We start from the raw sequence: 14,333 nt of genomic DNA on the forward strand, positions 1-14,333 counted from the left end.
TAGGCACTTTAAGACTCTTCTTAGGCTTATCAGAGCAACCTGCAACTCTATTCTTGTACTTTGGGGCCATTATTAATAACACCATTAGTGAAAGAAAAAGGACTGCTGTGACTCGGACAAGACACACTACCAGTGAGAACTTTAGACAAAAGGCTGATGCAAGTCCTAATGCCTGGCCTGAAACAATATAATGGCTCACATTAATGCTTCCCAGAGTGAGAATGAGTGTGACTGGGCAAACAGCTCCAAGACTTTCATTGCTTGGGAAAATGGTGCAGATTTAGTATGTAATTATTTTTTTAATTTTATGTATTTTTCTGCCTTTATTCTTTTTTTATTACCAGTTATCTATATCTGAATTTGCATATGTTGAGTTTTTATAAAATGAAATATCTTTGTACTTGTTAGTGGCACCATAGTTTTCCCAGTCACACAGGCTTAAAAGAAGTCATTCTGGGCTCCTTTAGCTTTCTTGTCCCCAAAATCTCATAGAGATTTAAGTTCTTCCTTCTTCTTCAATATCGCCAGCATCTCTCAGTCTCATTGTCATCATTGCCTCCTTGCATAATTGTGAATGTAAATGAGATGAACTCACCCATAAAACAGAAGTGGATAGCAGAAATTAAAAACCAGAATCCTACCTTATGTTGTTTACAAGAAAAAAAATTGATGCATATACATAGGACAAAGGTAAGAGGCTGGAGCAGGATCTATTGGGCTTCAACTGAGACAAAAAAAGTAGGAGTAGCAATCATGATCTCAGACAAAGCTAAAGCAAAAACAGAATTGATTAAAAGAGAAGGAAGGTAATTAAATTTTTTTTTAATTTTTTTTTTAAACCCTTAACTTCGGTGTATTGTCTCATAGGTGGAAGAGTGGTAAGGGTGGGCAATGGGGGTCAAGTGACTTGCCCAGGGTCACACAGCTGGGAAGTGGCTGAGGCCAGATTTGAACCTAGGACCTCCTGTCTCTAGGCCTGACTCTCAATCCACTGAGCTACCCAGCTGCCCCCAGGTAATTAAATTTTGATAAAAGGTAGTATAGAAAATAAAGGAATATCAGTACTTAACACATATGTACCAAATTATATAGCATCCAGACTTTTGAAAGAGAAACTAAAGGAGCTTAAAAAGGAAATAGACAGTAAAACTACTAGTGGGAACCTCAACCTTCCCCTAACAGAATTAGATAAATCTAACCAAAAAATAAATAAGAAAGAAGTAAAGGAAGTGAATGAAATTTTAGAAAAGTTATCTGAAGAAAACTGAATAGGAATAAAAAGGAATATACTTTCTTTTCAGCAGCACATGGCATATATACAAAAATTGATCATGTACAAGGGCATAAAAACTTCACAACCAAAAGCAGAAGAGCAGAAATAATAAATATAATTTTTTAGATCATAATGCAATAAAAATTATAATCAATGAGGATTCATGGAAAGGCAAATTAAAAATTAATTGGAAACTAAATAATGTAATTCTTCAAAATGTGCGGGTCAAAGAACAAATCATAGAAACAATCACTTATTACAATAAGGAAAATGACAATGAGGAGACAACAAATCAAAACTTATGGAATATACTCAAAGCCAGTAAAAATTTATATCCTTGAATATTTATATCAATAAAACAGAGAAAAAGCAGATCAATGAATTGGGTATGCAACTAAAAAAAAACAGAAAAAGAACAGATTTTAAATCCCCAATTAAAGACTAAATTGTAAAACCTAAAAAATCAAAGGAAAAATTAGTAAAATTAAAAGTAAACAATTTATTGAACTAATAAGCGTAGGAGCTGGTTCTATGAAAAACAGTAAAATAAAGTAGATAGATTATTGGTTAATTTGATTTTTAAAAAAGAAGATAATTAAACTGCCAGTATCAAAAATGAAAAGGGTGATTTCACCTCTAATAAAGAGGAAATTAAAGCAACATTAGGAGCTATTTTGCCCAATTATGGGACAACAAATCTGCTAACCTAGGTGAAATGGATAAATATTTATAAAAATACAAATTGCCTAAGTTAACAAAAGAGGAAATAGAATACTTAAATAATCCCATCTCAGGAAAAGAAATTGAGCAAGTCATCCATGAACTCCCAAGGAAAAATTCCTCAGGGGCAGATGAGTTAATTCTATCAAATTCACAAGTTAATTCTATCAAACACTTAAAGAACAATTAAACCAATACCATACAAACTATTTGGCAAAATAAGCAAAGGAGGAGTCCTGCCAAATTCTTTTTATGACACAAATATCATGCTGATACCTAAGCCAGGAAGACAAAAAAACAGAAAAAGAAAATTACAGACCAATTTCCTTAATTGATACAAAAATCTTAAATAGGGGGCAGCTGGGTAGCTCAGTGGAGTGAGAGTCAGGCCTAGAGACAGGAGGTCCTAAGTTCAAACCCAGCCTCAGCCACTTCCCAGCTGTGTGACCCTGGGCAAGTCACTTGACCCCCATTGCCCACCCTTACCAATCTTCCACCTATAAGACAATACACCAAAAAATTAAGGGTTAAAAAAAAATCTTAAATAAAATACTAGCAAAGAGACTACAGCAAGTTATCACAAGGATTATTCACTATGACCAAGTAGGATTTATACCAGGAATGCAAAGTTGGTTTAATATTAGGAAAACTATTAACATAATTGACAATATCAATAACCAAACTAACAGAAATCACATGATTATCTCAATAGATCCAGAAAAAGCCTTTGACAAAATACAACACCCATTCCTATTGAAAACCCTGGCAAGCATAGGGGGAAAAGGGCCTTTCATTAGAATAATAAGTAGAACTTATTTAAAACCTTGTATGTGTGACATTTGTCTTCTGTCATGGCATGGGGAATATGGAAATATATATTGCATGAAAGCACTTTTATAACTGATATATACTTCCTTTGGAGGGAGGGAAGGAGGAAGAGAATCTGAATCACAAAATGTCAGAAAACGATAGGCAAAAATTGTTTCTACATGTAAATGGGAAAAAAGTAAAGTTAAAAAAGTAAAATGAGAATGATATTTCTAAAGCATCTAATAAAGCATTTATCATAAGGTACATAGAACCAGTATCATTTTCATTATTTTGCAGATGAGAAAAAAAGATAGAGAAAAAAATATGAGAAAGCCAAGAGAGAGAAAAACTAAGCTACATAGATTCTGAACTGGAAGGGATCTCAGAGGTCCCTTCTGATGGACAACCCACATGTTTTAAAGATAAGGATACTGATCAGTTGATTTTATTTTGGAGTTTTGGTAATGTATGAGTGTGCTCTTACAACAATAACCACTATGGAAGTGTGTTTTGCAGTGTGATAAAAATAAAATTTCAAAACAAACAAAAAAGATGAGGATGCTGAAACCCAGAAAAGATAAGAAACTCACTTACCCCAGGTCATATAGGTAGTAATCAGCAAAGCCAGATCCCCCAACCCACAGTGCTTTTGCCAAACAGCGAGGCAATTTTGGTACCAGAACCAGAACCTAGTTTCCCTGACTCTCTGAGTCAATGCCCTTTCTACTGCATGTATTAAGCTAAGAATGAAGGAAAATGGGACAGCTAGGTGGTACAGTGGAGAGAATGCCAGGCCTGGGTTCAATCTAGCCTCAGATACTTCTTAGCTGTATGACCCTGTTTAAGTCACTTTACCCTGTTTGCCTAGCCTTTGTCTTTCTGTCTTAGAATTGTTACTAAGAAAAGTAAGAGTTTTGTTTGTTTTTTTAATGAAGGAAAAATCTAGGAGTGGAGCGTGGAATGTGAAATTGTTGCATTCATCATGATATCATGGAACATTAAGTCTAGAAAGGCTATTAGATGTTATATAGTCCAACCTACTCATTTTTTTTCTGATAAGGAAACTGGGTTTTGGAGAAATTAAGCTTTGCCCAAGGTTGCATATATAGTAAGTAGCAAAGAATAAAACCTTTTGGAAAGGAATGGGGCATCACTAGGACCTGATGATCCTTGAGAAATGGCAACTAATTAAGGATTTGCTTCCTAATCAGTTAAGGGAACTAGGACAAGTCTCATCTTAGGACTAAATGACTTAATTCACCCTCAAAGTTAAGGGGAAAGCATTACAATATTTTTTCTTTAAATTCCTGTTGCTGTGTAGTAGAAAATATTAGAGGGGAAATGATTCTGGTTTCCTAGAAAATGGCCCTCCAGGAAAGGCTACTGTATTTGTGTTTCTATATCATCATGTTATTTGGGAGACGTTCAATCCTTTGTCAGCTCAAATAAGAAAACATCGTAGCTTGGCCTTTGAAACAGGGCCTTGATGTGAACTAGCTCATGCTGGCTGGAAGCCCAGCTCCACTGCTAAGAGAAGACTTAGGTTGGGAGAAAAAGAGGTCTTAGCTGCATTTTTTTTAAAATTTTTTTTTTAAACCCTTAACTTCTGTGTATTGGCTCCTAGGTAGAAGAGTGGTAAGGGTAGGCAATGGGGGTCAAGTGACTTGCCCAGGGTCACACAGCTGGGAAGTGTCTGAGGCCGGATTTGAACCTAGGACCTCCCGTCTCTAGGCCTGACTCTCAATCCCCTGAGATACCCAGCTGCCCCTTAGCTGCATTTTTAAAGACATTTTGGATGCAAGATCTGGACAGCATCCTTGAGTCAGCTTTTCTAATCCTAACAAATGTACCTCTAACTCAGAGGGAAATGGCCAACCTTACAGGTAGTTGTCATCCCAGATAAAAGTTGAGAAAACGCCCTTTCCTCTCCTTTTTGCGATAGTGAAGGATTGTGAGGATGGAATAGTGTAACTACCATCAGACATTGTCAGTGTATTAGTTGATTTTGCTAAGCTACTTCTTTTTTCCTCTTTATTTTTTAAACCTTTCCTTTCTCTTTTAGTGACAATTCTTAGATAGAAGGGCAAGGACTAGACAACTGGGGTGAAGTGACTCACCCAGGATTGTTACAGGTAGGAAGTGTCTGAGGCCAGATTCTAACCCAGGACCTCTAGTTTCTCTAGGTCTAGCTCTCTATCACTGAGTCACTTTAGTGCCCCTTCCCCTTCCTTTTTAAATCTTCATTACAATTGGTGGTTCACTGGATAGCCAAGAGCAGAACAATAAAGACAATGGAAAAATAAAAGTATAAGAAAAAAATTAAAAACAGGAAAAATAAGCTTTTAAAAAGCTAATCACGCAGAAGAAAAACATTTGCTTGATCACATGGTTCAATGGGGATATGATTGAGGATGTTGACTTTAAATGATCACTCTATTGCAAATATGAGTAATACGGGCATTTTTTGAACAATGATACATGTAAAACCCAGTGGAACTGCTTGTTGGCTCTGGGAAGGGGGAGGGAAAGAACATGAGTCATGTAACCATGGAAAAATATTCTAATTAATTGAATAAATAAATTTTAAAAAATAAAAATAAATTTTAAAAAAGCTAATCACAATCATGGGAACATAGATTTGGAGCTAGAAAGGAACTTAGATCCCATCTAGTCCAACCTCATCATTTTGCAAATAAGGAAATTGAGGCCCTGAGACATGAAATGGCTTTGCCAAAGCCATGCAGGCAGCATACAGCAGAGCCAGGATCATGAACTCAAGTTTTATGATTAAGATCATTTTTTTTTCCACTGCACTAAGTGGGTATCACATTGGAAATCTCTTGGGTAAATTCATAGGGGCTCTCCAAGAACATTCACACCACTTCATTTCTTCCTAGTCCACAAGCCTTTCCTGCCACCTACTATGGGCTATGCTGCCCTATGTTGGCTTTCATGGCAGGTACAAAAAGGTCTAAACTGGACAACCATAAATTTTCTAAACCAAAAATCAAGATATGTAGCCTACTGGAGGGTTTTCCTTTTGTAAAGTCTTATTCAAAGTACTTTTTCTTTTCTTGAAATCACAACTGTGAAGGAAAACAAGAGGTATTTGATTGCTCTTCTCCATTGTAGTGTGATTCTGGCATTTCTGTCTATAAAGTGACTCTTGGTTCTTAAAAACCACCCAAGCTCTGGGAGTTGCTTCCAAACCAGAAGTCACTAACGTTCAAGCAGATGTCCATCACGTGAGGATTAACAAGCTGTATTACTTTATTGAAGAAGGTCGGTCACAAGCCGATGTTTGTTTGTTTTTTGAGTCACAGACCACTATCTACTAAGGCATGAAGAACTTCAGATATGGGTCAGTGGAGAGGGCACCTGTATGGGTGAAATCATGAAGCTTTGATGGCCTTTGGTTTCATCAACTATAAAAACAAAGGAATAGTAGTGTTCTAGTAACAGTTCTTAGATAGAAGGGCAAGGTCTAGACAATGGGGTGAAGTGACTCACCCAGGATCATACAGCTAGGAAGTGTCCGAGGCCAGATTTCAACCCATCTCTAAATCAAAGATCCTGAATATTGAAGGATAGTGCCTGCAGGGAGGCAAGTAGGTAACCCAGTGGATAGAGCATTAGGCTTGGAGTCAGAAATCAAATCTAACCTCAGATACTTACTAACTGTATGACCCTGGGCAAGTCACTTCACTGTTTGCCTCGGTTTCCTCATCTAGACAAGGAATGAGCTGGACAAGGAAATGGCAAATCACTCCATTGTCTTGTCAAGAAAACCCAAATGGGGTCAGAAAGAGTTGGACACGATAGAAACTACTGAAGAGCAAGTTCCAAAGGCATGATTCCTACCCCTTGGGAGCTTCTAGTTCAACTAGAGAGAAAAAAAATATAGAAAAGAAATGGAGAAGGATATCAAAAGTCATTCTTAATCCATTCTTTAAGAACTAATCATATAAAATCAGACGGGGATACAAAGAGTTAAAAAGAAAATGTCATCCGAGGAAAATGAAGGAAGGAAGTTTTGCTGAATCTGATTTATGAGGCGACTAAGTGGATACAGAAGGTAGTCTTGGTCAGAAAGAGCTGAATTCAAATCCTAATCAGATTTTTGCTGGCTGTATAACTCTGAGCAAGTTAACATGATTCTTTAATGTCAATTCCCCTCATCTATACAATGGGGATGATATTACCACCCACTTCAAAAGGATCAAATGTAAATGCATTGCAAATCTTAACACTCTGCATGAATGCTAGTGATTTTTATTGTTATTGTGTATTTTTACTCCTCCTTCCCCCAAATGGAGTTGCTTGAAGAGATGCTAGAAAGAAGAAATGAAGGGAGCAGCTGGGTAGCTCAGGGGATTGAGAGCCAGGCCTAGAGACGGGAGGTCCTAGGTTCAAATCTGGCCTCAGACACTTCCCAGCTGTGTGACCCTGGGCAAGTCACTTGACCCCCATTGCCTACCCTTACCATTTTTCTGCCTTGGAGCCAATACACAGTATTGACTCCAAGATGGAAGGTAAGGGTTTAAAAAAAGAAGAAGAAATGAAGTTTGAGTGAAAAAGACACAATTTCCTCAGCATCTCTTCTAATTTCTTCCATTTAAAAAAGTTTTCAAAAGGATCCTCCTTTCCAAGCGAGTACTGGTGGTGGAATCAGCTGACGTTTTGAGGGTCATAGCCCAAAATCTATACACACTTATAGAAAGAGCAAATATTTGCCTGACACCCAGTTTTAGTTTTTCTCTTGTTTTATCTTTTAAAGGTTAGCAGAAAAAAAATATATACACTATGGGAGTTGAAAAGTAAACCAGGTGCTAGACAAAAATGAAAAGAATTTCCCTTAGTAGAATCTGCCATCTCCTGGAGGAAAAGGTTATAGCTGGACTTAGAAACAATTTTCTTTACTAAGCCCCACAGCCTCCTTTGAAACTTCTACTTTTTAGTACAATGTTCAAAATTAACAGAAGTTCCCATCAATGGCTTGGGAGAATGAAGGAATAAGGGAGTGCAGGTGTGTAGGAAGAGGAGACCTAAAGGAAATGATTGGAATGAAAAATAATCAGCATAAAAAATGAATCATTTGTAACAGACAATGGGAAAATAATGCAGCAGAAGCAGATAAGTGGCTTTTAGTGGATAGAATGTTAGCCCTCAAGTTAATAAGAACTGAATTCAAATATGACCTCAGATACTTACTAGCTATGTGACCTTGGACAAGTTACTTAACTTCTGTTTGCCTTAATCTGCTAGAATAGGAAATGGCAAACCACTCCAGCATCTCTGCCAAGAAAACTCCATATGGGGTCGTGAAGAGTAAGACACAATTGAACAAGAACAAATGGCAAAATATTTTTAATCATGCACTACACTATATTGTCATTTGACTATTTCATAGCACTATGATATAGTAAAAGGAAAAAACCCAATGCTGTTTTCCAGGACAAAAAAATCTGTTGTCAAATCCAAACTCTGACACCTTTCTGGGCCTTAGTTTCCCCACCTATAAAATGAAAGAGCTGGAACAGATGTTCTCTAAGGTCACTTCTGGTGCTCAATCCTATGATTCTGATGGTATCTTGCTTCTCCTATGCATATGGTAAATAATTTGGGATTAGAGAGTGTGTCTTCTCCTTTGAGTATATTAAGCACTCAGTAAAAAATATGTCAAACTAAAGCATTCAATTGGAAAATTCTCTCACTATTCATATGTAGGCAATTCAAATTCCTGGCTATCAGGTTATTGATCCGTGTGGGAGGTCATTTTTCTTTTCAAGAGTTGATTTAGAATTGTGAGGTTATTTGATTCGATGTACAGTAGATCTGATAAATTTGTCCAATGCTTCCAGCATTATGACCTTGAGCTAATCATTGTTTCTGCGTGAAGATTTTCTCATCTGAAAAAATGCTAAGTCCAACTAGCATCACTTCCCCAGCCACAGACTACAGGCATCTCCCTACCTCAGATGAGCATCTCCAGGCCACAGGCCATGTAATATTAGTCACAAAGGTCCTGGCTGATCACAGAAACAAGGGGAGCATAAAATGACTAAAGAGAATATGGCCAAATAGAGAGTTCATTACAACCTCTTCCCATACCTGAAGAAGAAACTCAAAGTATAGAACCAAAAATGACTCCAGAGATTATCTAGTTCAACTCTTTCATTTTATTTTTTTTAAACCCTTACTTCCATCTTAGAATCAATATGGTGTATTGGTTCCAAAGCTAAAGATCCATAAGGACTAAGAAATTGTAGTTAAGTTGCTTGTCCAGAGGTCATACAGCTGGGAAGTGTCTGAGGCTAGATTTGAACCCAGGACCTCCCATCTCTAGGTTTGGCTCTCAAGCCACTGAACCACCTAGGTGCCCCCTCCGACTCCATATTATAGAGGAGGAAACTGAGTTTTGGGGAAGTGGATAGACTTCATCAAGGTCAGGAAGTAAGTCAAGTGTCAGAGCTCCCAGATTTAAAGTCAATGTTCTTTACACCACACCAATGTTTTCTGGTATGAGAACTTCTTTCTAACATTAAAAAATTCATAGATTCCCCTCATCCCCATATACACTCATACACACTTGCTATTGGTATCTATTGAGAAAATACATAATGACAAAAGACTGCTATGAATTCAGTAACCCTTAATAATAAGTTTTTATTATTGTCTTTTGTTTTTCCATGGTTTCCCCCAATATCCTTCCTCCTCCTCTCAGAGAGCCATTTCATATAACAAATAGTAGTAAAAAAAGGGGGGGGGTGGAAGGAGTGGTTAACATAACTGATCAATACATTGAAAAATCTGAAAATAAGTACAATGTATAACACCTGTGGACCTTAACAAGTTACTAAGTTTTCTTACATGAGTCAACAAAAGAGCATATTGGGATTGTCCTCATATCTCTTCATTTGAATCATGCTCATTCTTTATAATTTTGTTATACATATGCGTGTATCCCTGATTGTGGTTTTTTTTCTATTTTCATTGTTGTAGTTACTATGTATAATGTTTTCTTGGGTCCTCTTTCTTCACTCTGTATCAGTTCATATAGATCTTTCCATGGTTCTCTGTATTCATCATATACAATAGGACCTTGTTTAAATGAACTCAACATGTGTGAATTCAGGTATACTTGATTGGCAATCGATAAAAATAAAGGCGGAAAAATACATAAGATGAACAATTTTAATTAAATGCTAAATCCACACTATTTTCCCAAGCAATGTAAAGCCTTACAGCAGTTCATTCAGACATGCTGATTCTCAGAGAAGCATTAGTGTGAGGCATTACATTGTGTTGCACCAAACATTTGCTCTCCCATCAGTCTTTGTCCAGAGTCCTCAGTTGTAACAAGGGGTGACTGCTTCAGAGCAGCACTCTCTTTGTTTCAATAATGCCAGTTAGTTATTAATAATGGCCCCAAAGTACAAGAGTAGTGGTGCTGGTAGCTCTTAAAATCCTAAGAAAATTGTAAAGTGCCTAGGTATGTTCACACAAGAAGTATTTATTAAATAATGGGGTTCACTATTATTCACAACTTTCAACTTGTGCAAAAAGTCTTGAAATGTTTTATTATTAGGATCATGGAAGAGAATACTAATTATAAGGCCATATACCTCATTCAATCCCTTAAATACTAGCAGTAGACTCCTACTGACAGGGAGGCATCTTTGCATCCAGAGTCTTGAGAGAGCACATCTTTCTAGAGGATTTTTCCTTCCTAATCCCTAGCTATGTGTTTCTGGAAAAAGTGGTCCATTACCTTTTTATTAAAGGCTTCATTATTGGTTTCATTTCAACAATCCCATAACAAAGGAGGTTGGTTTGTTGCATATAACCCAATCCCTGGGAAGATCCTGGATGGCTATGGAAAAGTTTGGGAAGGAACTCCAAGATCCAAAGGTATCTCCTCCCATTGATCTATCACCAGATCCTGGAATACCAACATTATTTGGATTAGGGAATCGATTTTAAATGAAAATATTATTCAAAGGTAGAATGGTATGGTAGAAGGAGCACAGTATCTCAAACTAGAAGGAAGAGAACAAGCATATAAGTACCTACTGTATATAGTAGGTTCTGTACTATGGGCTTTCCAATACTATTTCATTTGATCTTCACAACAAACTTGGAAGATAGACACTGATATTTTTCCATTTTTTCAGTTGAAGACACTGAAGCAAACAGTGGTTGAGTGACTTGTCCAGAATCACATGGGTAATAAGCATCTGAGGTCACATTTGATCTCCAGTCTTCTAGGTGTAGTGCTCTTTTCCATTGTGCTACCTAGCTATCTATTAGAAGAGATATCAGTTCAGTTCCTAGTACAGTGGGATGAAGACAGCACTGACTCTGGGAATCAGATAACCTGAATTCAAATCCTGATTCATGTTTACAACTTATGTATCTATTGATTACATATTCCAAAGGGACAATTCACCTAAACTCCCTGGGTCTCAATTTCATTACTTGTAAATTGAAGAGATTGGACTAAATGAGCTTTGAGGACCCTTCCCATTCTATATCCACTCTCCAAAGTCACTTTCCCACTCTCTGAGTGTGTTTTCTCATCTGAGAAATGCACTTGATAATGTTTGTACTACCTACCTCACAGAGGACTTGAGAAGAAAGTGCTCTATAAACTTGAAGAGTTCTCTAGAAGTGGAAATGATTATTATCACCAAATCTGGACTTCAGTGTCTATTTCTCTCTAGTCATCCAGAAAGTATTTGAGGTATGATTTAAACTAAAACCTTCTAGACTCCAAGTCTAAACGTCTATTCATTACACCACCTAGCTGTCCTGCAATCAGCCAAACAATACAAGAAGAAGAAGACAGGCGGTGCAGAGGTTAGAGCACTGGCTCTAGAATTGGTGATACCTGAACTTAAATCCGTGCTCAAACACTTACCTAGCTCTATAACCTTGGGCAAGTCACTTAAAATCTCCCTGACTCATTTCTTATCATTGGGGTCATAATAGCCTCTACTTCCCAGGGTTGTTGAAAGGATCATAAGATATGATATATATGAAATAAGAGATGTATAAAATGCTCCCTTCCTTCTTATATACTGCCAAGAAATAGTCATCCAGCCTTTTATTTTCCCTCTTCCTTTTTTCCCCCTTCCTCCCTAAAAGGAGAAATTAACCAACTCTAGTGGCAGCCCATCCCAATTTAGGGTAGCTTTCAAAATACCTCTTTCATCTCAACCCTCGCTCCCTCCATCCTTGAATCTTTGCTGTGGCTTCCTAGCTGATAACTTGATATTTTTCCAGGATCAGGGTCTTGTGCCCCAAGCCTCCAATGTCTAGACACATAATAAGGGTTAATTAATGCCTGAGCCTCAGGTCCTATAATCTGGACCCTGACTGTTCCCCCTAGATTCTGGCTAACCACATGGCTGGACTCTAGATTTGGCTCCAAGACCCTGCTCCACCTGACTTAGGACTCCATCCTGTTGCCCAGAAGACCCCAGATGTGAATCTTGCCCTACAACCCTTTTATGGAGCAAGGAACTCCAAGAAGAGACTTTATTCTAGAGCCGTGATGGCAAACCTATGACACACGTGTCACACACATAGTCATTTTCGATGACACATAGCCACATGAGAACATACAGAGAAGTATGGGGCCACATGCCAAGGATGAAACATTTGCTGTAGTGTAGTGTAGTGTAGACACTCTATGCACTATAGGTGACAATTCTACCTATACTGATTTACCTATTTTGGTTTATTAAATACAGTTATGTATTACAAGTATACATTTTTGTTATTTAAACTATAAATATCATGAAATTATGGTGTTTTTTCTCAAAGTGACACACCACCCCAGTTAGGCTCATTTTTTTTGGTGAATTTTGACACACCAAGCTTCAAAAAGGTTGCCCATCACTGCTCTAGAGGTAGAAACAGCTCCTGAGTGTCCAGGGAACAGTATCCAGCTGATACAGGAAGCCTATCCCATTGTCTTGCCACAAAGGCTAGGCTGCGGAGTGGCCACCATTTCTAACATTAACTATTCTCCTCTCTCAGCCCTACCTCTTCTGCCCTCTTCCCAACACAGACATTGAAGGAGTGAGGCATGACCACAAGGGGGTGCCCTTAGCCAACACAAAACAACACATGCCAGGATCTAGGACTAGGATAAGAAATAAAGGAATATCTGGGCCAGCATATTTCCCATTGCATGAGTTTCAGCTTCCTTAGATAACTACAGTTTATATACTGAAGTTTTTATTCCTCCAGCACAAGTTCTTATCCTACTTAATTGCTATTATATTCTAATACACCAAACCAAATAGAACAAATGTTGCTATAGCCTCTCTTCAAAGAATCTCTCTGTCTCTTCCTCTATCTCTGTCTCATCTTTCTATCTCTGTCTCAATCTCTGTCTCATCTTTCTGTCTCTGTATCTCTCTGTCTCATCTTTCTGTGTCTCTGTCTCTGTTCTCTCTGTGTGACTCTCTGTCTTTCTGTCTCTGCCTCTCTGTCTCATCTTTCTGTCACTCTGTCTCTATGTCTGTGTCTCTGTCTCTGTCTCATCTTTCTGTCTCTCTGTCTCTGTGACTCTATTTCTGTCTCTATCTCTCTGGGTTTCTATCTGTCTGTCTGTCTGTCTGTGTGTGTGTCTCTCTCTCTTTCTCTCTCTCTCTTTCTCAAAAATCTTTACCAGTGTATTGATTCTAAGGCAGAAGAATAGTAAGGACCAGGCAATTGGAGTTAAGTGACTTGCTCACGATCACATAGGAAATATCTGAGGCTGCATTTGAACCCAAGACCTCCTATCTCCAAGCCATTCTCTCAATCCACTAAGCCACCTAGCTGCCCACATAAATGCTTGCTTCTAATCAAATGTTGGTTAGAGAGGGTAGATTAAAAGCTGTCTAGGGTCTTTTCCAATTCTAAATCCTAGATGTTTGACTGGTTTATTCTCCATTACTCTACAATAAGAAAGTAATTAGGAAAATGAGGGCCTGATAGATTCGTGATAGGTAGAGACCTTCTCTAAAGTTCTCCTCCAGTATCTGATCATGGGTGGATCCTCGTGTCAATGGGGCACAAACTCTGTTAGATCATATATGACAAAATGGAAAGGCTTCAAGTGCAGACCCAGTAATTCTACAGGGATCAGGCTAGCTAGGTTTGGAGAGGCCCATGGTGAGAAGAGTTGGCCACTGGGGGATGAATTTTTCAGCTGGGCAGGGGAGAGATCTTTTTGCAGTTGGGGAAACTAGAACCTTGAGAAGGGAAATCACCTTGGGCACATGGAAAGTCAAAGTTAGTAGCAGAGGTGGGCAGCCTAGTTCCTAATCTCCTAGTCCATTGCTCCCTTTCATTGTTTCATGCAATGTAATACTTTTCTTTCTCCCAGTTAATCAGCCAACAGATACCCATCCGCTAAGCTCAGCTCTAAGCTAGGCACTGAAAGAGAGAAGAGGATTAACAGACGTAACCCCAACTCAAAGTCCATTTCCATAAGATTCTCCTCATTTGGTGATTGATTACTCAATTTTCCATG

The sequence above is a fragment of the Gracilinanus agilis genome, chromosome 2 (genome assembly GCF_016433145.1).
Source record: "Gracilinanus agilis isolate LMUSP501 chromosome 2, AgileGrace, whole genome shotgun sequence".
Classification (NCBI taxonomy): Eukaryota; Metazoa; Chordata; class Mammalia; order Didelphimorphia; family Didelphidae; genus Gracilinanus; species Gracilinanus agilis.